Here is a 27,945-nt window from a genome sequence, read left to right as displayed (position 1 = left end):
ATACAAGCAGTGTGCCGGTTGGTTTACAAATTATTTTGTGCATCCATTTCATAGTCTTCAGTTACCATTACATTGCATAATAGCTCATATTATCAATCAAAAATTGAATACCCTAGTATCATTATTAATCAATCATTTGACTATAATTTTATTCATTCGTATTTTACGAGATAACCATAATTTACTTAGTTTATTTTATAAGAATTCATATTATCCTCCCAAATCTATCCTAAAAACATTTTGTAGTTATAATAAAAAAGTACACTTTTATATATTTATTATTTTCTAAAGATCTACATATTTCATTACTGTATTTTATTATCTAACCATTGATAGAAAAGGTCCCAAAGTTTATAAAATTGTTTATCCTCTTGTTCTCTAATTTCAAATGTCAATCTACTCATTTCAGCACATTCCAATATTTTCTTAATGATTTCCTCCTGCGATGGTATTTTCTCATTTTTCCAGTTTTTAGCAAATACAATCCTAGCCGCTGTTAATACATTTACAATCAAGTATTTCAAATCTTTGCTATATGTATCAGGTAAAATTCCCAGTAAAAATATCTCTGGTTTTAAATCTATATGTTTTTTTGTCATTTTTTTCCAACCACATGTGGATTTTAGTCCAGTATTTTCTAGCGTCCGCACAAGTCCACCACATATGGTAATATGAGCCAGGTGTCTGATGACATTTCCAACATTTTTCGGATTTATTCTTGAACATTCTTGTCAGGGAAAAATGCCACCTGTAAAACATCTTATACAAATTTTCTTTATAAGCTGTTGACATTGTCATTTTATAATTTTGAGACCACAATTTTTGCTATTTCTGTAAATCAATTCCATATCCAAAGTTCTTTTCCCAAACAATAATAGTTTCTTTAACTTGTTCTTCTTCTAGTTTAATTTCTAATAAATATCCATACAGTTTTTAAATTACCTTTTCATCAGTACCTGTCAAAATCTTATCTAGATCAGTCAATTTATCATAGAAACCTTCTGTTTTAAAATCTTTATCATACCTTGAATGTATTTGCGCATATGAAAACCAATTCATCTTTATACCTTGTTCCTCTAGTTTTTGCATAGATTTAAGTTCACCCTTTTCATTCAATATTTTCCCATATCTAACTGTTTGTTCCTTCTTGTATATTATAGGATAGGAAAATGCTTCAATAGTCGATAGCCAGACTGGAATTTTCAAATAACATTGTCTTTTAATCTTCTCCCAATTTAACCACAAAGACTCCCATATATGATGTCTTCTAAAATACCCCTGTATTTTAGTTCCCTTGTACCATAAAAAAGCATGCCACCCCAACAACAAATCATGTCCTTCTAATGTCAACAATCTAGTATTTCTTAATGTTATCCATTCCTTGACCCACATCAAGTTTGTAGCTTGGTAGTACAACTCCCAATTAGGCAAACCAAATCCTCCTCTAATTCTAGCATCTTGCAAAAGTTTTAACTTTATTCTCGCTTTCTTACCTTGCCATATATATTTCAACACAATTTTATTTAAATCTTCAAAATAGTCTTTTCCAAGCCTAATTGGAATTGTTTGGAACAAATATAAAATTGTGGGTAATATATTCATCTTGATTGTTGAGATTCTCCCTATTAGTGACAGTTGTAAATTTTCCCATTTCGCCAAGTCTAGCGCTATCTGCTGTTTAAGTTTAATATAATTATTCTCTTTTAATGTACTACATCTTGCTGTCAAATGTATCCCCAAATACTTGATCTTATTTGTGACTTGAATTTTCAATAGATCTGCCAATTCTTCCTTTTGTCTTGATAACATATTCTTTGTCAAAATCTTTGTCTTATCTTTGTTTATTTTCAAACCAGCCACCTTGCCATATGCCTCTATCTTTTCCAATAATTTTGGTGATGTTTCTAAAGGGTCTTCTAAGATAAAAACCAAATCATCCACAAAGGCTTGCAGTTTAAATTCTTCCTTTTTAATTTTCATTCCTTTTATACTCTTTTCATCTCTAATATTTCTGTTTAACACTTCCAAAGTTAACACAAATAGCAAAGGCGATAGTGGGCACCCTTGTCTTGTTCCTTTTCTTATGTTAATAGAGTCTGTCAATTCTCCCTCTATCATTACCTTTGCCATTTGCTTGTAGTATATAGCTTCTATTGCTTGAATAAATTTTCTGGCAAAACCCATCTGTTCCAACAATAATAACATGAATCGCCAATTCACATTATCAAATGCCTTTTGTGCATCTAGAAATATCAAAGCCATTTGTTTTTCAGGATGTGCCTCATAGTATTCCAAGGTATCCAAAATTACTCTCATATTACCTTTAATTTGTCTCTTTGGCAGAAATCCATTTTGATGAGAATGAATAAAGTTATTTAAATATTTTTTAAGTCTTTCTGCCAATATTGAAGCAAAAATTTTATAATCTGCATTTAGTAGAGAAATAGGTCTATAGTTCTTAATTTGCAATGGATCAGCCTCCTCTTTTGGAATAAATGTGATATAGGCTTCTGAACATGATTTGGGTATCTTCTTCTTTAACATAACTTCATTAATAACTTCTAGCAATGGAAGGTTCAATGATTCTTGTAATGTTTTATAAAATTCTGCCGGAAGTCCATCTGGGCCTGGTGCCTTTCCATTATTTTGCTTCTTAAGTGCTTCAGTTAACTCCATCATAGTTATATTGCTTTCTAACATTTTTTCAGTCTCTTTAGGTATCTTAGGTAAATTAGCATTCTGTAAATACTGCTTAACTCTTTCCTCATCAATATTCTCTTGCTTATATAATTTCCCATAAAAATCTCGAATGATTTCCTTCTTCTCTTTACTGCCATGGCAAACTTGGCTTTGATCATCTATTAACTGCAATATTTTCCTTGATTCTTTTTCCTTTCCCAATTTATATGCTAACCATCTACCTGGTTTGTTTGCATCTTCAAAGTAGTTCTGTAATTTTCTGTGATAATTCTTCTTTCTCTATTTGACCCATTTTGTGTTTAATTATATCCATTTTTAGCTTAATGTCCTTTTTCTGTAACATTTTCTGTAGCTCTTCTTCAAGTCTTTTATACTCATCCTCTAGAGCCTTAGTGGCTTGTCTTTTCCTAGTATTCCTTTTCCTTGTATAATCTATTATCAAGCCTCTAGCAAATGCCTTCATTGTATCCCATACATTCTGAATTGATGTATCTTCTTTTTTATTTTCTCTAAAGAAAAAGGCCAATTCTTTCTCCATCCGCTGTGTAAAGTCTTTTTCCTTTAAAATAGTATTATTTAACGTCCATCTCAATCTTCTGTTTTGTCCTTTCCATTTAATTGTCATTGGATTGTGGTCTGCCCAAGTACTTGTTTCTATATTTATTTCTTGAATATTAGATATTAGTTCTGTTGACATCCATATCATATCTAGTCTGGACCATGATAAATGTCTATTTGAATAGAAGGTATATTGTTTAGTTTTAGCATTTCTTTCTCTCCATGTATCTTTTAAATTTAATTCATCAACCATTTTAAAAAAGGATTTTGGGAGAGACTTTCTGTTTTGCTTTGTTGTTGTTGCTGTATAGTCCAATTTATTGTCTACAATTCCATTAAAATCTCCCATCATAACTATATTGGCATAGTCCAGTTCAATTATTTTCATATGTAATTTTTTGTAAAATTCTTCTTGTTTGTCATTCGGAGCATAGATTGCAACAGGAGTGTTTTCATATTATTGTCCATTATTTCCACCATTAATACTCTTCCATCTTCATCAGTATAGATCAATTTTGCTGGGGTGTCTCTTTAATATATAAAACCACTCCTCTTTTCTTACATTGGGTCAAGGAAGTAAATATTTTCCCTAATTTTGGCTGTAGCAACAATTGTTCATATTGTTTTTTAATATGTACTTCTTGTAGACAAATTATATCAAATTTTAATTTCTCTAATTTATGAAAAGTTTTCCTTCTTTTAACGGCTGAATTAAGTCCATTTATATTAATTGTAATCAATTTTTTCTCTTCCATAGTTATATTTTATAGTTGGGTTTAGCAGCTCTTGTAGATCTTATTTCACGTTGTTCTTTGGCTTCCACCTTTCCACCTACTGTGCCTTGTTCTTTTTCAGTCCCCATTTGACAGTCCTCTTGGAATTCAGTTAGTGAGATCTCTTTTTCTGCCTCTTCCTCTTTCCTTCCAAAAAATTCTGTATAAAATAATTCCGCTTTCTCAATTGAGTCAATTCTATGTCTTGCCATGTGAACATTAACCCTTCTGGGATCAGCCATCTATAATTCACCTCTTTTTTAAGTAGCATTTTAGTCAGGAATCGATATTCCCTTCTCATCTCTCTCACTCTTCTGGGTATTTGTTTTAAGACCACAATCTCCTTGCCTTTGTATTTCAACGTTTTCTCTCTTGCCACTTGCAATATTTGCGTTTTAATGGCTTTCTTTGTAAATCTAATGTGAACTTCTCTTGGTAAGTTATTTCTCATTGCATATCTTGTAAAGACTCGATATACCTCATCTATTCCATCCATCATCTTCTCTTCAGTTATTTCCAAAGCTTCAGCCAATATTTCTATCATTATCTCAGCTAGATTTTATCCTTTTTCTTCCTCTATGTTTTGAAATCTAAGATAAAATTCTGATCCGTCCATCTCCCATCTCAGCATACCACTTTTATCTTGTTCAACCACAGTTAATCTGTTATCAGTGTCTCCAATCTTCTTGTCTGTTTGTTTATCTTCTTCAATTTTTTGGAATCTCTCGACATCATTTGTTGAATGTTCTCCACTTTTTCATCGGTTTTCCCTGTTCTTTGTTCGATGTTCTCTGTTCTTTGTTAAATATTCTCTGTTCTTTGTTCAATATTCTCTATTCTCTTTTCAATAGTCTCTGATCTTGCTTTAATATCTTGGATTCCTTGCATAATCATCTGCAGATTTTTCTTGTTCTTTTTCTTGCTTTAACATTGTCTGTATTGAACGTTGTCCTCCAGATGGTGGGGAGGCAGAAGTAGAAGTTGAGGAACCAGAAGCTGTAAATTTCTTACTCATTTTAAACGATTCAAAATCTTCAGGTTATTCTAAACCTTAATCCAATTGTGAAGTAGCCAATTATAATCCAAGGTAAAAAATAAAAATGGTAGAGAGAAAAAAAGCCAAATAGTAATAAAAAGGGGGGAGACAAAGTTTCTTCAGGTTCTTGTAAACCTTAATCCAATCAGTAGTTAAATAAAGAAAAAGACTTAAAAAGAACAAAAGAAGGGGAAAAGTTCTTCGGGTTCTTCAACACCTTAATCCAATTGAAAGGTCTCAAATAGAAAAAAGTGCATAAAAATGAACCAAAAAGGTGGGTGAAAAAACAAAAAAATGCCAGGAAAAAAAAAAGAGAAAAGGCTTTTAAGGCTTTCCTTTTAAAATAAAAAGCAAACGTGAAGATTGGACTTCCAAAAAAAAAAAAAAAGACAAAAACAAACTCCAACCAAGCCAAAAACCCTAATAGTTATTACAAGAATAAAGATTAAAAACAAAACAAAACAGTAAAGCTGGTAAGGAGGGGTAGCACAACTTAAAAAAATAAATAAAAAGAGCACACTGCACTTTGTTTAGTTATCCAAGGCTCTTATTATAACTCTCTTCTCCAAAGACTTATCACCTTTTCTTTTCGTAAGCTTCAACACCAGGCTCCAGCTATTGATAGAAATCCAGAAGAGCACCTGCAATAACACTCTCCCATGCTCTTCCCTCTATCTTATCACATAGCAATGTCCTTGAAAAGGAGTCTCAGTTCTTTCTTTCTCAGCTTTCTCAGCTTCGTCTGATCACAGGAAATAAAGGATTTTCAAGCCTCTAGTTGGCAGTATTACAAAGTTTCTTTACTCTCACTTTCCCCCTCCTTTCCCAAGCAATACGTAATAAAAATTACCAAAAAAGGAAAAAATATAAAAAAAGGGAAATAACTAAGTAACTAAAGGGAGCCTCTAGCCTAAAATATTACAAAATCAAAAAGGAGAAGAAAATATAGGTATAAATAAGAACCAGTCCAGTTTCAAAATACAAAATCGCGTATAGAAATCCAGCAATGAGAAAAACAACAACAAAACCTTACTTTGACACTTCCGTTTAAAATCGCCGCTTAATCAATTCTGTCAAAACTTTTACAGATTCTTTCTTTTCCTTAGGGTGTCCTTTCAAGTCTTAGAATAAAAAAGTTCTCACCAAACCGACACACTTTCTCTTTCTGCTCTCTTCCGTTTCGGAGCTGTCCCAACTTCAGCAGCTTTAATGGCTGCCTCTTTGCCGCTGACAAGAAGAGCTTCTCCTGGATCTACCAGGGACTTTGCGGTATCCCTGGGATCAATAGGATGCGCTCTTCACTTTCGCCGTCTCTTCAGGACGGTTTAGATCCGTTTGGACCGTCCAGGGGCAAAGATATCGGCTGCAATCTCAGACCTCCGAGATCGCATGCCATATCGTCACGACGCCAGCTCCGCCCTCTCTTCCAGGCCTATTTATTGTTGTCCCCAGATTTAAGATTATGGCACTGAAATTTGACAGTGAACTAGCACTGCCTAAAGTGATTTTGCAGTCAGGATGGACAGCATAATTGAAAATGTCAGCCCATATGCAGCTGCTGTAAAAAAGGTAAACCCCATGCTTGGAATCTTTGGAAGGGAAGGGAAAACAGGATTGCCAATATAATACTGTTCTTAAATAACACTGAAGTGAGATCATGCTTGGAGTATTGTGTACCAGACCTAGAGGACGCTATGTTTTCAATTTGGAAGACAAGATAAACATTGTACAAATATTAGAAAAACATGTGATTTTAACTAGCAGACAACAAGAATGTATGAAGTGAATTCTGGATATATGCTGCAGGATGGTTTTTACCTACAGGATTTAAATAGTACTGTTGCAAGTGTATTATGTTAAATTTTAAAGCACAAATTGGAAGTTCAGTTAAGGAACATAATCAAGACAAGTGATTTTCAAGAAAATGTGCCACTTATGCTTTTCTTACATTTTTTTTAAAAAAGGTCTTCCTGCCTTTCCTTCAGGCCACCTGAAGACTGGACCAAATCTCCTGCAACTAAGAAGAAAATGCAGCAATAGGTATTAAAACACTCCCTGCTAGCCACAGTAAAGGAGGAAGGAGCCCTTTTTAAACATTTGGATGTTCTAATCTTGCTGTTGTACAAAATTCTTCTCTATCATTCCTGTCCTCACAAAGACTAAGAAGAAGAAGACTAATTAGACAGAGACTAATTAGAAAAAAACAAAACTAAAATTGTATGCAAACTTTTACTCAAAGGGTACTCACATTTTCGGTTCTGCACCGGTAGTTACAGTATGTACAGCCCATCTCTGCACTAAAGGCTGAAATCCAACAGATCCTGAATTCTAGCCTAGGCATGAAAGCCAACTGGGTGACTTTGGGCCAGTCATTCTCTCTCAGCTCAACTCACTCACAGGGTTGTTGTTGTGGGGAATATAGGAGGAAGGAGTATTATGTATGTTTGCTGCCTTGATTTATAAAAAAATAATAAACATGGATATAAATAAATGCATAAACAACCAAATACGATACTAGCACTCATTATTGTGAAGTGGTTCATTTTAACAGAAACATTGCAAAGAAACTGTGCCAGTTTAGAATGAAACAAGATTCATTCTACTCCCTGACCATTACATTCAATGGCAAAAGCAGAATTATCATATTAGGAAACTGCAAGGTAATTTTATCTGGCTTAGGGGTTAGGTGTAATTACCATTATAGTCAGATATTTAGAATATGCTATTCCCAAGGGTAACTTTAACAGGACTGTTACGCATTCACATTTCTTTCCCCAAAGCTCCAATTTTCAAGATCACACAGGGTAACACAGAAAAAAGGGAATCAACCACTGCTTCCAAAGGTCTAAAAATAGTTAACTGGTGCAATCTGCTTACTTTTCCCTTTGTGCATTTCAGTTTCCCATTACAGTCGCGGAGTTATATATACTCACAAGTCTCCCTGTTGATTTATACCTGCATTACTTAACTTCTGATCAACAGCTGCTTGTAGCGATGGGAAGAAAATTGCTTAATTTTAGTGGACTCTTCACTATTTCCATGTGGCTATTTCATGCATGATGGGTAGATGCTGTATCACCCTTCAGTGTATTTCTAAGTCTGCTTCTACTCTTCTTCCCTATCTAAAAGAAAAACTATCTTTGGTGACAAGAGCATTGCAAATGAAAAGCTCCATTCTCTGCAAGGAGCCACGTTTCAGCCCCGATGCCATAAATCCTTGTTTGAACAAACCCTGAGCCCTTTTAATCTTGCATTTCCTTTCCTGAAAGAATATGATGTTCATAAACTTTATAGCTAGTCCCAGCATCCCTCATGCACACGAAGCAAAGAAAGATACCATTTGTTTCCCTGAAAGATTTATATGACTGCTTTGCAAGGACTGCTTTGGAGGATTGCTGAAAAGATGGGAGTCACATTTTCCTGGATTGATTGGCCACTAAAATGCTCTGTTTCTTGCCAAGACTTTTGGAATAATGGGGGTGAGATGAGGTGTCTATGGCTGCACTACAGATAGTCCTTGACATATGAGCATAATTCAGCCTGGAATTACAGTCAGAAATCATTGCAGTCATAAGTTGAGGCATCACATGGCTGGATTTTTTTTTGATTTTTTTGATTTTTTGTGGCTGTTGGTAAGTGAATGCCATGGCTGTTAAGTCACAGTGGTTGTTAAGTGAACCCCACAGTCATTAAGCAACTCAAATTTCTGCAATAGGTATGTTTTTCCAGAAACTGGAAGTAAGTGCTAGAAACTGACAAAAAAGTTATAAATTGCAGTCACATGATCAAGGGAGACTGCAAATGTAAATGTGGGCTGGTTGCCAAGTGCCTAAATTACAATTTCATGACCTTGAAGGGTGAATCTGGCTGTTAAACTTTGAATCTGGGTTGTAAGTAGCATGGAGTGGTGCATGAATGGTTGCTAAACCACCAATAGCATTTTATAGCTATCTTTTCTTATTTTCTTTTAATTATGTTCTTTTTAATAAAAGGTATAAGTCACAACTTTTTAAACTATGGATTTCAGAATAGTAATAATGATATACAAAAAGATTTAATCAAAATACATATTTGGCCAAGCCTAAAAAGAAGAATTTTGGCTATATTTAAAGAGCTGTGGTGACACAGTGGTTAGAATGCAGTATTGCAGGCTAATTCTGCTGACTGCCAGCAGTTTGATTCTCATTGGCTCAAAGTTGACTCAGCCCTGCATCTTTCCGAGGTTGGTAAAATAAGGACCCAATTTGTTGGGGGGAATATGCTGACTCTTTAAACTGCTTAGTGAGAGCTGTAAAGCACTGTGAGTGGTATATAAATCTAAGTGCTATTAATGTTATTTGAAAGCTAAACAGACTCAAATTTGGATAGCACTTGGAATGGAGATCACAAGGAAATCCCAGGGTAATAAGTTGGATGGCGGCGGGGGGGGGGGGGGACAAAATTCTTGAAGAAGACTATAACTAATCATTTACATTGCCAGAAAGGTTGTAAGGGAATATGAGAATGACAGAAGAGAAGGTGGGGAGAAAGGAGATAAAAGAGGGAGGACCCTGGAACCATGTAATGGCAGAGAAGAAACTTAAAAAAGGTTCCATCCTAACTAATCAGGCAGTAAAAATAGTTGGAGGGAGATTTGTATTTTAAGACTTGCAAGATTCTGTTAATATAATCTTATAATAAAGTGGAATTAGTTCACATTGTTATATTTCCTGTCTTGTCTACTTGGGAGCCTGATAAAGCGATATTGATGAGTCTATGTAGTCATCAGGAGTAAAGCTTGGATCAAAGGAGACATTTGATTGGGTGGCTCTAAATCATAACCCCCTAGCAATATTTGTCTAAACTATTTTTCAGCCCAGTAAAAACACTTGGCTTTTATTATTTTCCTTGCAGTGTAGATTTGTGCCATTTTTTTCCAGAACAAACCCACCTGAATCAAAGAATATTCTGAGAATCTGCTTCTGATTCAGAAACACAAATGCAGTAACTGTCTTCTTCAACCCTGATTGAGCACATAGCCCAGAATAAACGAGAAGACGATCTGTTGTTATATAAGAGGTGGAAAGGAAGAAGGCGGCCTTGTATTCCTTTCTCCATTGTCTTTAGTAATGAGTTTATTGGCCTTCCATCCAGCGGTGGTATTTAGCTGGTTCGCACTGGTTCAGGTGAACTGGTAGCAAGGATTTGGCGTGGGTCACCAAACCAGTAGTAACTCCTGGCTGGCCACGCTCCCGACCTGGTTGCCAGTCGCTCACTTGCCCTGCACAACCAATGCTCGCTCATCCCGCCCGCCTGATGCTCACCTCACCCAGTCCCTTCTTAAGGTATTCCTTTTTTTCCCTCCCCAAAACCAGCTGTTCCTACGATCAGCTGTGCTGGGATTCCCCTCGCTTACTTACTGCTTCTCCCAAGAGGCTTCCCTGAAGCACAGAAAGGCAAAAAATGGAGGGGGGGAAAGCCCCCCTTCTCCCGCCCGCACTCCATTTTTTTACATTCCTGGGCCCCAGGGATGCATCCTGGGAAAAAAATGCACCCCCGGGAGGCTTCCCTGAGACACAGAAGGTCCCAAAATGAAGCATGGGGGATGCTGTGTGCCCCTTCCAGGTCCATTTTTTTTTCTTCCTGAGCCCCAGGGAAACTTCCTGGGAGCAAAAACGACCTCCCAGGAGGCTTGCCTGAGGCCCAGAAGCCATGCCCGCCTAGCCACGCCCATCAAGCCACACCCACAAAACCAGTGGTAAATTTTTTTGAATCCCACCACTACTTCCATCCTTTTGAGGTGGGTAAAATGAGGGCCCAATTTGTTGGGGGCAATATGCCCACAGAGAGGGCTGTGGGGCACTGTAAAGCAGTACAGTGGTCTAAGTCCTATTGCTATTAGAACAAGCTGTGGTCTGAATTCATGGTGGCCTCATATCCTCATCGGTATGATGAGGAAACAGATCAGGACACCGATCAGAGAAAGGAATTTTCAGGAGCAAATAAGAACTTTGAATGTCATGATAACTTTCAAAATGGAAAAAAAAAAAGATATACTTCTTTCTATTGCCCAAAGTTTAGACATATGTTCCTTTAAAGATGAACCCAATGGGTAGGACCAGTGTTCATTTTCAAATACTGTAAGCATGGTTGCAATTTTATTTATTTCTTAAAAGCTTTTTACAATGCCAACGCCTGAAGGCTCTCTGTGGTTGACATTTGTAGCCATATTTTAATTTCTGATGATTTTGTCAAAGCAGAGAAGAAAAGTGAAGAAACTGCATGTTTGCAATGGGTATCTGCCATTCATTTGCCTCTAGCCGCTTGCCTGCCTGAAATATTTTAGTAGGACTCTGAGACTAATGTATACTCTTCTTGGTAATTGCTTCAGATTTATATTTGGCTGGCCACTGGGAGCTTTTTCCTGTAATGCATCAAACCTCAGTTGATTTAAAAGGCTATGGCTATTTCACTAGGTTTATCAAATAGCATTTAAAAATAATGTACAAAACCTTTCCAAAATGACATCACTCAAGAAAGGTTAGTGTTTTAATGGAATAAGCTGACTACTGACTATATAACAATAATTCATTTCTTCTCTATCCTTACAGCAACATTCAGGATCTGGAAAGGAAAGTCTGCAGGAAGCATTGAGGTTTGTCCTTACCCAAAGCAGTTCTCCTGTAGTCTCTCAGGCTTTTCAATCATATCCTTCCAGATATGCTGGACTTCAGTTACCTTAATTACTATTTCTAGCCAGTTGAATTAGCTTTGAACGTTCAAGTTTTGAAAGTCAGCTCTTTGGGGGAAATTGATTTAGGGAATCTTAAAGCCTAGCTAGTTACCTTAATTAGTTTGCAACGGAAATCATAACATTTTACACAGCTTTCTCTAGAGAGAATTTATTATTCAAGTCTCAGGATTAATATTGTCCCTCATCATCCTTACTAACCTTGCTTCTTCCTGATCCAAATGGACAAGGTATATGCCAATTTAAATATCAGCACCAACAAACCACAGTTTTAGAAACAAATGGAGAGTTATACTTAGAGGTTTTTTTTTTTTTTTTTAAAAAAAAAACATGAATACAGACCAATCCCATTAAAAACAGTTACTTACCAAACTGTTCCTTTGTTTGTTGATTGATTACATTCATGGCCCAGAGTAGTTTGAGAGTATCCTACAATCAGTAGCAGTGTGAATCTGCTGGATGCTTTGCAGTCCTGCAGTCCTCCTAGGATGTGTAACCTTTGTGTGGGAGCTGGGAGTAAGAGAGGAAAACCAGCTGGACCATGGATCATCACCTGACCTTCTTAAGACATTCTTGGCTGGCATGTGTTATGTCGAGCCAACAGCTGATGCAATTGGACTACATGGGGTTAAATGGAGACACTAGGAAAGGAAAAACACTTATGACATTGAAGGAAACAAAACTGTGGCTGCCTCATCTATTTTACTTTCTCAACAGAAACCAAAGGTTCATTGAATCAGTGTATGAGAATCCAATGACAGTCACTTGCCTTGTGTGGGAGCATGTTTTAATATTTTTCACAGCAAGTAGCAGTACCATATCCACTGCTTTTGAAATAGTTCAAACATGCTCAGACTTGGTTAGTATTGGAAGGGAGATCATTAGGAAATCTCTCACTGTACTTTATATTGGGAAATAGGGAAACAAAAACAAACAAAAGAAAAAAATACAGAAAAAAAAAGACCACAATGGCAATTCACTTCTGTATTGTTATCAAGAATACAACACAAATGCATCCATCTATCAATCAGGAGGTTTCTCCCCATTTGTTTCTTATTTTTGTGATCCTCAAATGGAATTAGATTATGTCTGCAATCCAGACTTCTTTGGATGCCATTTCCATTTTTTCTTGCAGCTGAATGTAATCAGAAGTAATATTCATCAGGTTCTGACCAGTTCTGGAGAACCGGTAGTGGAAATTTTGAGTAGTTCAGAACCGGAAAACACCATCTCTGACTGGAGATTTTACAGTATCCTTCCCCTGACATTCCCATCAAGCTATGCCAACAGAGCCGGTAGTAAAAAAAAATGGTATCCCATCACTGAATGTAATGCAAATGGGCTAGAAAAATAGACTAGGTAAAAATATCTATTTTTTTCTTGTCAGCTTCCTGATTTTGTCATAAGCCTAGGTCTCCAAACTTGGCAAATTTAAGACTTGTGGACAAATATTCAAAGTTGAAGTCCACAAGTCTTAAAGTTGCCAAGTTTGGGGATCCCTGGGTTAAGGATTCCCCACCCTTAACTTTTTATGCCTCTATCCTCCAGTTTTGGCTTTTTGTTTGAAAAGCTGTTTTGCTTCTCCTTTTGAGAGAAAGACTCAAGGTTGTACATATTGCAGTTTTAGGTCTGTTTTATGTGAACAAGAAGACCATTGATGATATATTGGATTTTAACTAATTTACTTCAAAATATTCAGTGAGAACCAATTTGGGAACAATGTCGGTCTGCTTCATCTAATTAGCTTGAGGAAAATCAGCTGCTCCTAGAAGCTTCCTTTAGGAGTTGCTATAGGCCAAACTATAAATGTAGGAGGAGAGATTTGTGAATAAGAGTAGCTATAATTAAAACATTAATTTGAAACTGCTGGGAGAAAAGGGAGATTTGACCAAGATTATAGTTTTCAATGCAAGTGTGTGTGTGTGTGTGTGTGTGTGTATCTTTCCCCCTGTGCTATCTTTCCAATGACTTCTGAGATCGCAACTACCCATGGTTAAATGTACAGATATAATTTGAGTACCGCTTTATTTTATCCTCTAAAGCAAATAGCGGCTTCCAGAAAATGTTTTTAATTAAGGGGATGGTAAAGGGGGAAAGTTCCCTCAGGGCTTCCTGCTGCCAAGGTTACTATGAATACTTTTAAAAAGAAGAGGGAGGGGGGAATATATTCATAGAACCCACTTTGGGAGCCAGACAAATGTTCAAAGTGTTCAGTCTCAGATCATGCCAAATGCACAGGAGTGGCAAGGCTCTATGAAATGCTGAGAGGTGCAGGACAAATTAGCTGAGACGGAAAAAAAGTGAGATGAAATAAACCAGAGAGAGGCAGCAAGAACAACCAATACTCTTGATGGTAGAATATCATTTTTATATTGTTGCTAAAGTAGCTATTCCTCCAAGGGGCACAAAAAGCAAGAAAAGCTGTGTTTGTGAAAGAGGACACCACTGACTGGGGAGAGAGGCAGAATCCATCCCTTAGACACGAATATAAACGCTCAGAAGTTCTTAGAAGTCAAGCATTACTGCAAAATTATGGGGCTGTTTCAGAATTCAAGCTGGTGATGGATCCTGAAAAATGGAATCTGATTGGAATTAGGCAGCTCTTGCTAGAATGGGACAACACACTGCAGCCAACTCACCATGATCATCTCGCCATAGACAACTTGCCACAGACAACTTGCCACGGAACAATTTAACAATTAAATTTAATTATTTAAAATAAATTAAAAAATTATCTTAATTTTTGTCATTCACATTTCATTTTTGTCCCTCCTTTTGCATTCCTTAATGATTCTATTCCACCATTTCTTTGATATTAGTGTAACTCTTGCCCTGCAGTGAGTTGTCCTGTAGTGAATTGGTTGCATCAAGTTGGCCATGGTGATTTGGCCGGGGCAAGTTGGCCAAGACAAATTGTCACAAACTCACAGGACAGCTGGCCAAAGCAAAACAAGATTCTTAAATATCATTTGACCAGATTAGATCATACCACCATATACAAATCACAAACACTTGCAGGTCAGACTGGCCACTATTGATACATCCTCTTCCATCATTGTTGCAGATAAGCATAACTCTGAAGAACATTCTGTGCATTCTATATAAATTCTAACTGACTGGAAGTCATAAATCTTGTTCCCAAATTGGTAGTATCCAATTTGTTTTTCACTGGCATATGTACTGTTGATCATGTTTCTTCAAATTGGTGCCTTTCAATTTTGTTGAACATGATGAGCTGGAGTGGCAACTGTATTACTACTTGCCCAAGTGACCACTTTATTAATAATATAGCAATGTAGACAGAATCTATTTACTGTAGGTGGGCATGGGATGTTGCAAGTACACAAACAGCTGAAAAAGAAAAAAGGGCTTGATGGTACTGATGAAAAGGTAATTAAAAAACTGTATGGACATCTATTAGAATTTAAACTGGAAGAAGAACAAGTTAAAGAAACGATGATTGCTTGGGGGAAATTTTTTTGATATGGGATTGATTTAGAGAGGTGGCAAAAATTGTGGTCTCAAAATTATAAAATGACAATGTCAACTGCACATAAAGAAAATTTGTATAAGATGTTTTACAGGTGGCATCTACCCCCGACGAGAATTGCGAGAATGTTTAAGAATAAATCGGATAAATGTTGGAAATGTCATCAGATACCTGGCTTATATTACCATATGTGGTGAACATGCTCGGATGCAAAAAAATATTGGACTAAAATCCACACATGGTTGGAAAAAATGATAAAACAACACATCTCTTTAAACCAGAGATTTTTTTTATTGGGAATTATATCGGAAATATACAATAAAGAATTGAAGTATTTGATTGTAAATGTTTTAACAGCAGCTAGAATTGTGTTTACTAAGAATTGGAAAAATGATAAAATACCTATGCAGGAGGAAGTTATGAAGAAAATTATGGACTGTGCTGAAATGAGTAAATAGACATTTGAAATTAGAGAACAAGAAGATAAACAATTTTATATCATATGGGGTTTGTTTTATCAATGGTTGGACAAAAAGACATGGTAATATAAATAGATTCGTTGATTTTGTAATAGGTTTAATAGATAGATATAAAATATAATATAGACATATATAACCATTGGATGAAAGTATAACATATTTTTTTTAAAAAAATTGAAATATCTTGTATAAAGTGATAGAATAAATAGTTTGGTCATGGATGATTAATAATTGATAAGCATATAAGTATATGTTAGCTTGATAATGTGCAAATTTATATAAATTGAGAAATGACTACAAAAGGATAGCACAAAAGATTTGTAACCAACTGACACAGTGTATGTATATAAGATGGAAGATGGTTTTTATGTTTTGTTTGTTTATGTTTGTCTTTAAAAAATAAAAACTTTTTTCAAAAAAAAAAAGAAAAAAGGGCATTGGAAAAATATCTGAAGAACAGTGAAGAAAATACATTGAAGCTAGTACACCATGAAGGCTTGACTACCAAAAAGACTAAACTTGCCTATAAGAAAGATGAAATGAAAAATAGAAAAGAAACATGGCAAGGCAAAATGCATGACCAATGCATAAAAACACTAGCAAGGAAAGCAGATAACAATAGAACTTGGAAATGGCTAAGAGCAGAAAAGTTGAAGAAAGAGACAGGAGAGTTAATTCTGGCAGCACAAAACCAAGCTTTAAGAGCAAATGCATATAAATACAGACCTGAGAAGACAGCAATAGATAGCAAATGCCATCTCTGTAAAGAAATTGAAGAAACAGTGGACCATCTTATTAGCTCCTGCAAGAGAATGACACAGATTGACTACAAACAGCAGCATAACAAAGTAGCAACAATGGTGCACTGGAATATCAGCAACAAATACCATTTGCTTGCAAGCAAGAACTGATGGGACTACAAAACAAAGTAATAAAAAATAAAGAAGCTAAAGTGCTCCAGCACTTTATAATTCAAACAGAGAAGCATCTGTCATACAACATTCCAGATTTAACAATTGTTGATAAGAAAGACAAAAAACTCTTGATAGTGGACTCCAGTCTCTGGAGACAGCAGAAGAGAAAGAACTGGTGAAAATTACAAAATACAAAGATCTGCAAGTTTTTGAAGTAGAACAAGTCTGGCAAAAGAAAGCAAAATAGTATCAAAAATAATAGACTCCTTGGATGCAATCCCAAAACATTGGGAGCACCATTTGAACGCTATTGTCATTGGCAAAATTACCATCAGTCAGGTAGAAAGGCAGCTTCAGTTGGAACAGCTGATATCCTGCAATAGTACCTTTAATAGTGTTCAACAACAACATTTACCAACATTTACCAACAATATTTACCAATCCCAGGTCCTCATAGGTGGACAAAAATGCCAAATCCAATCTGCAGATCTGGCTGACTGCGTGACCAACCATAATAATGTTATAGATGTCCACTCTGATAGACGCTGAGTGACTTACACAATCCAAAATAAATAAGCAAACGATACAGTTAAAAACATGCACATTTTAAAGGTTTCACTGAATTACTGACAGGTTTAGGAAGCGTCTTCAATACTAGCAGAGCAAACAAATTCATAAATACAGCTGAAAGCATACAAATGTTAAAGATTTCACTGAATTACCCATGGGGGGTTAGTTAGGTTTTTCAATGCTACAGTAGTACAGTATGCTATCTAATAATGTTAATAAGTGCAGGAACATGATTGCATATGCTTCCTATTAGTGGAATATAAGGAAAGGTGTGTTGGCTTAAAAGACATCTCCAAATTAAGAGATCTTAGTTTACATAGAATAGTGCTTGGGATTAAGCTGGGCTTTAGCTGTGTTTGGGCTATACTGGCTAAACTGGCCAACCTCACTGGTAATGTTATCAAGGAATGCGGTATGTAGAAATGCTGTATGTTATCAAGGAATGCTGAATGATCAAGTTGTGACCAAGTTTGTTCTTATTAAAAAGGATTATATAAATTTTTAAATAAAGTTATAACAGATGGCAGAGAGCAATTATGGTATGTGGGCCCATCTGTTGATAAATATTATATACAGGTGAAACTCGAAAAATTAGAATATCATGCAAAAGTTCATTTATTTCAGTAATGCAACTTAAAAGGTGAACCTAATATACGAGATAGATTCATTACATGCAAAGCAAGATAGTTCAAGCCGTGATTTGTCATAATTGTGATGATTATGGCTTACAGCCCATGAAAACCACAAATTCACAATCTCAGAAAATTAGAATATTACATGCAATCAATAAAACAAGGATTGTACATAGAACAGTATCGGACCTCTGAAAAGTATAAGCATGCATATGTACTCAGTACTTGGTTTGGGCCCCTTTTGCAGCAATTACTGCCTCAATGCGGCGTGGCATGGAAACTATCAGCCTGTGGCACTACTGAGGTGTTATGGAAGACCAGGATGCTTCAATAGTGGCCTTCAGCTCTTCTGCATTGTTCGGTCTCATGTCTCTCACCTTTCTCTTGGCAATGCCCCATAGATTCTCTATGGGGTTCAGGTCAGGCGAGTTTGCTGGCCAGTCAAGCACAGTAATCCCATGGTCATTGGATCAGTTTTGGTGTTTTTGGCAATATGGGCAGGTGCCAAGTCCTGCTGGAAAATGAAGTCAGCATCCCCATAAAGCTTGTCTACGGAAGGAAGCATGAAGTGCTCCAAAATCTCCTGGTAGATGGCTGTGTTGACCCTGGACTCAATGAAGCACAGTGGACCAACACCAGCAGATGACATGGCTCCCCAAATCAACACAGACTGTGGAAACTTCACACTGGACTTCAAGCATCTTGCAGTGTGTGCCTCTCCATTCTTCCTCTAGACTCTGGGTCCTTGGTTTCCAAATGAGATGCAAAAGTTGCTCTCATCAGAAAGGAGGACTTTGGACCACTGAGCAACAGACCAGTTCTGTTTTTCATTAGCCCAGGTAAGATGCTTCTGATGTTGTTTGTTGTTCAGGGGTGGCTTGACAAGAGGAATACAACATTTGAAAGCCCATGTCAAGGATTCTCCTGTGTGTGGTGGCTCTTGATGCACTGACTCCAGCCTCAGTCCACTCCTTGTGAAAGTCCCCAACACTTTTGAATGGCTGTTTCCCGACAATCCTCTCCAGGCTGTGGTCATCCCTGCTGCTTGTGCACCTTTTTCTTCCACACTTTCCCCTTCCACATAACTTTCTATTAATGTGCTTTGATACAGCACTTTGGGAACAATGTCAATGATGGTTTTCTGCACAACTGTCAGGTCAGCAGTCTTTCCCATGATTGTGATTCCTACTGAATCAGACTAAGAGACCATTTAAAGGCTCAGGAACCCTTTGCAGGTGTTATGGCTAAATTAGCTGATTAGAACATTTTCACAATATTCTAATTTTCTGAGATTGTGGATTTGGGGTTTTCATGAGCTGTAAGCATAATCATCTCAATTATGACACATCACAGCTTGACCTATCTTGCTTTGCATGTAATGAGTCTATCTCATATATTAGTTTAACCTTTTAAGTTGCATTATTGAAATAAATGAACTTTTGCATGATATTCTAATTTTTCGAGTTTCACCTGTATAGAAGAATGCAACTAAGAATGTAAGAGAAGTAAAGGGTGAAGAATAAATAAATGAACATGCAAGTGGAAATAAATATGTAGATTAATTATGAATAAAAGGGCTACAATGTATATCTGCATTATGAATAAATATCACTTACATGTTGTGGATGCATATGAAAGTAAGGATTCAGAGACCTCCAATAATTGAATGTTGACATTCCACTGGATCATGATAATGGAAGGAACAGAAATGAACTTTAGGGAAAAAATGTGCAAAATTCTGAATGAATTTGTAATCTGTGATGTTATTTGAATGGAAAGAGGGTGAGAAAGTACATAACTTGAGGGCCCAGGAATGAAGTAAAATGATGATTGATTAGTTAATTTCATCTTAGAAAAACATCTCTTTATTTGAAATACAATATATGGTTTAAGCATAAGTCTGTTCATACATGTATATGATAAAAGAATGAATATAAATCTAAAAGTACACTTTGTGTGCAGTAGAAAATATTGAAGTCTGAGAATTTTCAAACTACTTTTGTAACATCATATGCAGGTGGGATTCTGCCTATTGCTGTTATTTATTTCTGGATTTTGGTTGGGAGATTTTTATTTATTAATTTTTATCTTTGGACATTATAATATTTGTTTGCTGCTGGCATATTATGGCTGTCTATCTGTTGAATAAATTAATCTAATAAATAAATCAGCTAGATAAAAAGTGATGAAATATTCTGAAGCTGGAACAAATCATAGCTTGATAGTGTCAAGAATGCATCTTAGAGGAAAATAGGCAAAAGGAAGGAAATGAAATAAAAGGAAAGAAATGAAAGAAACCAGAAGGAAAGTAGAATGATTACAAGAAGAGGCCCTGTGAGACCCACAAGAAGTATTAGAAGATGGATTAATTTCCTGCTTGTATGAATAGAAGATGAATATAAGAAAAGAAGATGTGAAAGCTCTCAGAACAACACTTTACAGAACTTTAGCAGTTTGTGAAGTCGTGCAAATGGAACATATGAAAAAAAAAATGCTTCATATATCACAGCTAATCATTAGCACTACCCAGTGATTTATGTGGAAGAATATAGTAGCAAAGCAAATTTTGCAATATGAAAAATGATGATTTTTAAGGAAGAAGAATGTGTGTTTATATATGATCAGTTCTAAAAGACTCAGAAAAGCATTATTTTTAAGTACAATGTTTTGTTCATTCACTGGGTAAATTTATCAAACTTATGCTGGTTTTTCACTTTAAATAACCTAAAGACCAGGAATGGGATGCTATCGGTTCTGCCCGGCTCTATAGAACTGGTAGCTCTGAAGAGTAGCAGATACTGAAACGGTTCTGTTTGATGCTGTTTGGCCCACCCGCCTGCCTGGGCTCTTACCTCTCCTTTATTTCCTGCTTTTTCAACCTCAGCTGCTTTGCGCAGCACAGCTGAGGTTGAAAAAGCAGGAAAAAAGTGGCTTTTCAAACACTGTGCACCCGCGCGCAGTGCTTTTCAGCTGTCCAGGTGGCACAGGTTTTTTATACATGCGCGCGGAAAGCACACATGAGCATGCAAAACATAGTCACCGAACCAGTAGTAACACCGGTTGAATCCCACCCCTGCTAAAGACCATCCCTCCCAGCTCAGCATCATTGTTGATCTGACTCTTCAGCCCTTGCTTCTAATGTCTGCTCCGTGGATTACTTTTTTAAGATAGAATTCAAAAGTTATTCGACTACAATACTGTAATCTGCTTTTTGGCTACAGCAGAGCTAGATAAGAGGGTGAAAGTAGGATATTCACTTTGTTTAAATGATCCTAAAGATTCAGTGTAATGTTACTAGGAAAGTCAAGCGATGGAAAATTTACATTCTGATCTTAACCTCCCTACCTCACCCCCACCCCCCGACCTGGAAAATTTCTCTTGAGTTCCCTTGAGAGACATCTGGGAGAGTCACAGGACTATAAACATTTATCTACGGTATCATTTATCTATCTACTGGTATCTATCTATCATCTATCATTTATTTAAAAGCATATGGCATCTTAAGAGGTCATGCAATCGCTGATATACAATCTCTATATAAAAGGTTATAATAACCACCTTATTCAACTTAACTCTCAGTATAGATTATCACCACTAGTTGGTAATTTGTTGGCATAACATCTTTTTTTGGGGGGGAGGAGTGATAGTCTACCCAGAATCTCCAGACTACTGGTGTAGAATGCTTCCCCCTTTTCTCTACTTAAAATTGCCTACAGGTAGAAATTAGCATGTCAGTTAAAAACTCTACAGGAGCTCTTTGCCTGGTGCAGTCTGGTCTGTTATTTCCAAATACAGTATCAGCAGTATAACCATTGCACAGATTTGCCAATAGGAAGTGAATACAGCCATATTCCAAAAAGGTATTTGCCCCTCTCTGTAAATCCTGTCTCCTTAGGATACCCACAACTTGTGCAACTCACAGCAACATATACATGAACATAACACAGCACCAGCCAGTAGCATCTAGTACAACTTTTTCTGAACTATCCACCATAGCGTTGGTGAAGAATCCTGAAATTGGTGGTAGACAGGAATGATGCTCAACTTGGAGAAAACTGAATTGGGAAACAATGGCATGCTAGTTTACTGCAACTTGTTGGATAGCCATAGGCAAGTCAGGGATAAAGTTATCTAAATAAACTTTACAGCAGTATGTCCTTAACATCGTATGCTGAAAACAATCACAAAGCTTCAGCATTTCATTGTTATACTTCACCAATCCAAGGGTTCTTTTACTGATTGATCCCAAATGTGTGTGTGTGTGTGTGTGTGTGTGTGTGTGTATTGCAAAAGCAGTTTATTACCACAAATGGATTTTAAAAAAAATTGATGTAGCCCCTTAACCATACAATAATGCTTCCCAATTTGGGAAAGTCAATCTGAACGAGCATCAGTGTTTTTCCAAATGATTTCATCTCTTTTTATAGTTCGGAGAGCAGAAGAGGGAATTGAGATTCCAGACTGTACTCTTATGGCATTCTCTGTGGTATGAAATGTGGAACCATAGAAAGGTTATCTCAATACCTTCCAGCAATGTTTTTCTGACCTCTTCCCCTTTAGTGCTCTCTCTTTCACCAGTGCTTGCAGGATGTGCAAAACTGGACACCTTGGATGGCAACTATTTGAAGCAAGTTCTTGTCAAGCAGCACTTGGTTTAAAGTAGCCCTTCTCAGCCTGAACAACCTCTGGAAGTGTAGGTTCCTATTCTCAGTATTCCACAGCCAGTGTGACAATTGCAATCAGATGCAATAACCTTTCAGGACTCTTATCTGCTTATACGGCTTTATGCTCTGAATAAAGAATATAGATGTTTTCTTATAAAATCATTTTTTCCATAATTAATGTATTATATGAGCCATACATTGTTCAGTAATGATTTGTGTGATAGAATGAATATGCAGTCTGCCAATTGACTCATGTATCTTGTATATTTCTGTTCTTTCTTAAACTTGACTTCTTAATCTTATGAAACAGCTATTGATCGAACACAGTAGAGGGTTCATTCTATATTTCTACATACTGTCAACTGTCCACAACATGTTCTGCTGCCTACAAGAAATTCATGTCAAATGTTTTATAAATCTTGAGGGTTTTTTACCCCTCTTTTTTTAAACTGACAAAAAACCACAACTTTTGGAATTTGTTTCCAAACTCTATGATTATATATGTTTTTAGAAAATCTAATATGATTGTTGGAGCAAATGGACCATTTGGATGGTAGACTGGCTTTTTGGGTTTTTATTTTTATCGTATTTCAAAAATTGAGCTCATATTACATTAACATTTTTCTTAGACATCTTAGGAAGTTTTTTTTCCTTTGCTGCCAAGTCAATTAGCAAAAAATGGTTACTTAACACATACTAACCCCCACCAGTATTCTTGCAATGATATAATTCATATGACTGAAATACAGGCAACTAGACAGATTGGTAGCCAATGGCTTCCAGAATCATAAGGGCACAGCACTTGCTAAATGATAGGAGGAGAGAATCCCCTGGGAGACAAAGGTCCCTTTGATACATGCAAGCAGGTGTTTCCAGCTATTCTAGCCATGCCTGAGGCAGGCATGAGCAAATTTTCCAAATGAGGCAATTGATCACTTTGCAAAATAGGTTATCAAAGCTTTATACAGGTGAAACTCAACAAATTAGAATATCGTGCAAAAGTTCATTTATTTCAGTAATGCAGCTTAAAAGGTGAACCTAATATATGAGATAGACTCATTACATGCAAAGCAAGATAGTTCAAGCCGTGATTTGTCATAATTGTGATGATTATGGCTTACAGCTCATGAAAACCCCAAATCCACAATCTCAGAAAATTAGAATATTACATGCAATCAATAAAACAAGGATTGTACATAGAATATTATCGGACCTCTGAAAAGTATAAGCATGCATATGTATTCAGTACCTGGTTTGAGCCCCCTTTGCAGCAATTACTGCCTCAATGCGGCGTGGCATGGAAGCTATCAGCCTGTGACCTGCTGAGGTGTTGTGGAAGACCAGGATGCTTCAATAGCAGCCTTTGGCTCTTCTGCATTGTTCAGTCTTCATGTCTCTCATCTTTCTCTTGGCAATGCCCCATAGGTTCTCTATGGGGTTCAGGTCAGGTGAGTTTGCTGGCCAATCAAGCACAGCAATCCCATGGTCATTGAACCAGGTTTTGGTGCTTTTGGCAGTGTGCCAAGTCCTGCTGGAAAATGAAGTCAGCATCCCCATAAAGCTCGTCTGCGGAAGGAAGCATGAAGTGCTCCAAAATCTCCTGGTAGACGGCTGCGTTGACCCTGAACTTAATGAAGCACAGATGACATGGCTCCCCAAATCAACACAGACTGTGGAAACTTCACACTGGAATTCAAGCATCTTGCAGTGTGTGCCTCTCCATTCTTCCTCCAAACTCTGGGTCCTTGGTTACCAAATGAGATGCAAAAGTTGCTCTCATCAGAAAGGAGGACTTTGGATCACTGAGCAACAGACCAGTTCTGTTTTTCGTTAGCCCAGGTAAGATGCTTCTGACGTTGTTTGTTGTTCAGGAGCGGCTTGACAAGAGGAATATGACATTTGAAACCCATGTCCAGGATCCGTCTGTGTACGGTGGCTCTTGATGCACTGACTCCAGCCTCAGTCCACTCCTTGTGAAAGTCCCCAACACTTTTGAATGGCTGTTTCCCGACAATCCTCTCCAGGCTGCGGTCTTTTTTCAAAAGCTTTTAAGTATCCAGAAATCTTTATTATCCCTTTGACTTTTTATTTTCAGCATTAAATGCCTATTAATATCAAAGTGGATTTTTTTCCAATTTCTTGCTTAAGTCTCTTAGCTGTCAGTATAGGAAAAGGAAAAGAAAAAACCAAATCCTTTCCCTTTTTCTCTCTCCTTCGCTGCTTAAAGATCTTCTTTGGGAACAGTATTATTTTTTTATAGTTTAAATTCCAGGATACCTTATTTGTTGCTTTTGCTGTTTGACCCAGTCAACCAAAACTTTCTCTTCTTATCTTCCTCCTGCACATTCTTTTCCGGTTGAGTTCTTCTTTGTGGTGGCCATTTCTGACCACCGCTACAACCGCCTTCGGGAAAGGGAGTAATGGCCAGCTAGGGAGGAGAGATGCGGCTCTCCTCAACCCTGCAGGCAGTCTCCCCCTTCTTCACCACCTCTACGGGGTGGCTTAGCCCTGAAACCAGCTGGCTTGGGGCGCTCCAGTGGTGAGCACAGATCGAAACCGCGCAGAGTCACGGTTTCGGTCTGTTGCCGAAGAATCTCAAACTGGAAGTGTGGAAAGGCCTTCTTGTCTATAGCTTCTCATGTAGGAGTTGAGATTCCAGTATGAATCCCAAGTTGAACACAAGTCCTGAGCAGGGAAGCAGAAACCAACCTTAAGAATAAAGATGAAAAATCCTCATAATCAGAAGAACCCAATGCTCAAAGCCACTTGGTCTTGTTAGAGATGTGCCTGGGCTCGTGGTTCCCCATCCAGATTCCAACAGTCAGGATTTCAAAAGTCTTGCTTGGTCTGTCTGATTAGATGTACAACTGGAAATTATCAACATACTGAACATATGGTCAATAGATTAAAGACCTCATGTAGATATTAAATTGGGGGGATGAGAGCCTCCAGTCTTGAGGCATCCCACAAAGTTTTAGGCTTGATGTCTCGTCTCCAATGATCCTGATTGGAACCAGCTGCAGAGAAAGGAGGGTGCCTCTCAGAGAAGCAGACACCACCATAATGGATGCAGTGACCTGTCATCTCCTGAACATCCTTTACCAGCTAGTAGAAGCAATATCTAATAAATAGCAAGTTGGGTTGACAGTTCCAAGATCCTGTCCACTTCCTCAGGAATCACAGAATCACATTCTTTTTAGTAATCAGGACAGACAGAATAACAAAATATCACAGTTGGAAGGGACCTTGAAGTCTTTCAGTCCAACCTCCTGCACAAGCAGGAGACCCTATACCATTCTGTACAAATGGCTGTCTCTTCTTAAAAACTCTTCTCATCCCATTGCCATATTGACTGGGGAATTCTGGGATAGATTGCCTCCCTTTACCTTCTCTGGATCAAGAGAGAATGCAAAATCATCCAGGCTGTGCTCCATGTGGCTTATTCACACGAGGAGATTGCAAAGTGCAGATAATTGGAAGGTGGGAGAATTGGGAGCTGAGGAAATTTGCCATACTTGCTCCAGCACAGAACCTTTCACTTCCTGTGCTAATCACTTTCAGAAGTTGCCTATTCATTACTTTAAAGAAGTTAGACATCTTCAAAATGTCAGGACTGGAAAAACTGGGTGATTGCCTTCAATCCTTTATATAAGAAAATGAAGATGCATCTTTTTTAACCTTTAAGAATTTAAAATAAATAGCAAAAACAAGACAAGATTTTGGCTACAGAAAGTTTTAAAACCAATTAAGGCTCAGAAAATGTTTGAATATTGGGTTTTGAACACAGATAGTGTTCGATTTACAATCTCAGTTAAGATCATAATTTCCATGATTAAGCAAGGTGCCCAATTTTACAACCTATTTTTCCAGCACATCGTTGAAGTTGTTAAGCACATCGTTGAAGTTGTTAAGTGAATCAGGCAGCCATTAAGGAATTTGTCTCCTCCCTCTCCCCCATTGACTTTGCTTGTTGGAAGCTGGCTGGGTAGGTTGCAAATGGTGATCACATGACTCTGGAAAATAGCATTGTAATTACATATTGGTTGCTAAATGCTCACATTTTGATCACATGGGGATGTTTGATAGTTTTAAGTGAAAAGACCAGAGAAAAAGTCAATTTTTTCAATGGAGTTGTAACTTCAAATAGTCCCAAGAAAAATTGTTGTAAGTCAATGACTATCTGTATTAGGAGTCTGACATTAATTATAAAGAATAAATGCATTTTTGTGGAAAAGAATATAGTTTTTAATATTGGAGACATTACAAGATAATGGTGTTCAAAGCCATTTTTAAGGAACAGCAGTGGGACTTTGAATCAATAATGTCAGCTGTGTTTATCTTCCTGGAAACAGTCTGTCCCAGAAGAAGATATTAAGGTAAATATACATCAAAATCTATCCGAGAGCAACATGAAGAATAATTTAAACAGGAATTTATTATTAGACATTTTAAAAAAATTGGATGAAGCTTAAAAATTAAGAAGGAAGTAAAAATAAAAATTCTAGTGTATAATTGGAATATTTTTTATTTATTGGACTTACAAAAGAGGCTGTTTAAAGTATTGAAGAAATTTGAAACAAGGATTAACAATGATTTGAATGAATTAAAGAACAAGATTGTTTTCCATAAAAAGATGGAACACAAAATTGGTTTATTTGATCAGGATTAAAATGGGACATGCTATTTCAAGTGGTTCTTTTTGGATTTGCTGACATCTGGAGTGGAAAAAATATATATTAGATTTCCTTACAGTTAAGTCTGGTGCTTAAGCCTTTCCCTACAGTTACTTTATGTATCCTAATTGACAGTATTTAAATTGGCTTTGTATCTAACTATCCTTTTGCTTAAAATAAGGAATTTTTGTGAGCTTGTTCTCTTTAAAGGGCATGTCAAATTGCTTCATACTAGGATACAACTTACTTTTTAAATGTTAACAGTTGAGATGTGAAATTCTGGCTTTATATATATTAATTAATGTTATTGTTTAAGGGCTCCGTTTGGGCTTTTTGGATTGGAGAAGACATTAGTTACTTATGGGCTGAAGAGTATTATATCTGTAAATTTAGAGGAGATGAAGAGTTAGTAAAATTGTTTATACTTTGGATGAGGATGGGAAGTTGCTTTCATGATTTTTTTTCCTCATTTTTTTTCTTCTTCCTTGCGCTTCTTTCTTTCTTTTCTTTTCTAGTTTGTATTATCTTTTACTTCTAATAAAATTATTAAAAAAGAGAGAAACTGCCTTAGGTATAAACTATATGTTATATATGTGTGTGTACTGTCGCTGATTTGCACATTGCGAGCTCCACAGAGTACCTCCTTGACTGATCACTCACAGCAATAGAGGTCTCTGGAGCAGAAAAATAACTTTAGCTCATCCTTTGATGAGTTTACACAGCCCA

At 36.8% G+C, this 27,945-nt stretch overlaps 1 protein-coding gene across 2 annotated transcripts in view; it reads right to left on the bottom strand.

The window, feature by feature from the left end:
- The window catches only part of IP6K3 (inositol hexakisphosphate kinase 3), a 38,350-nt gene extending 25,959 nt beyond the window's left edge, over window positions 1–12,391 (bottom strand). Inside the window, exon 1 of one of the 2 annotated variants that reach the window (XM_026680393.2) lies at window positions 12,166–12,391. The gene's annotated coding sequence lies outside the window, so the exon portion shown is untranslated. The remainder of the gene's footprint in view (window positions 1–12,165) is intronic. The other variant, XM_087959851.1, reaches the window with a different exon arrangement.
- Between the last annotated feature and the right edge of the window lie 15,554 nt (window positions 12,392–27,945).

Source organism: Notechis scutatus, chromosome 3 (assembly GCF_049901735.1).
Source record: "Notechis scutatus isolate UNSWTSFEM ecotype Mainland chromosome 3, rNotScu1.2, whole genome shotgun sequence".
Classification (NCBI taxonomy): domain Eukaryota; kingdom Metazoa; phylum Chordata; class Lepidosauria; order Squamata; family Elapidae; genus Notechis; species Notechis scutatus.
The sequence above is the reverse complement of the archived record's forward strand: the minus strand, read 5'-3'. Positions and strand labels throughout refer to the sequence as shown.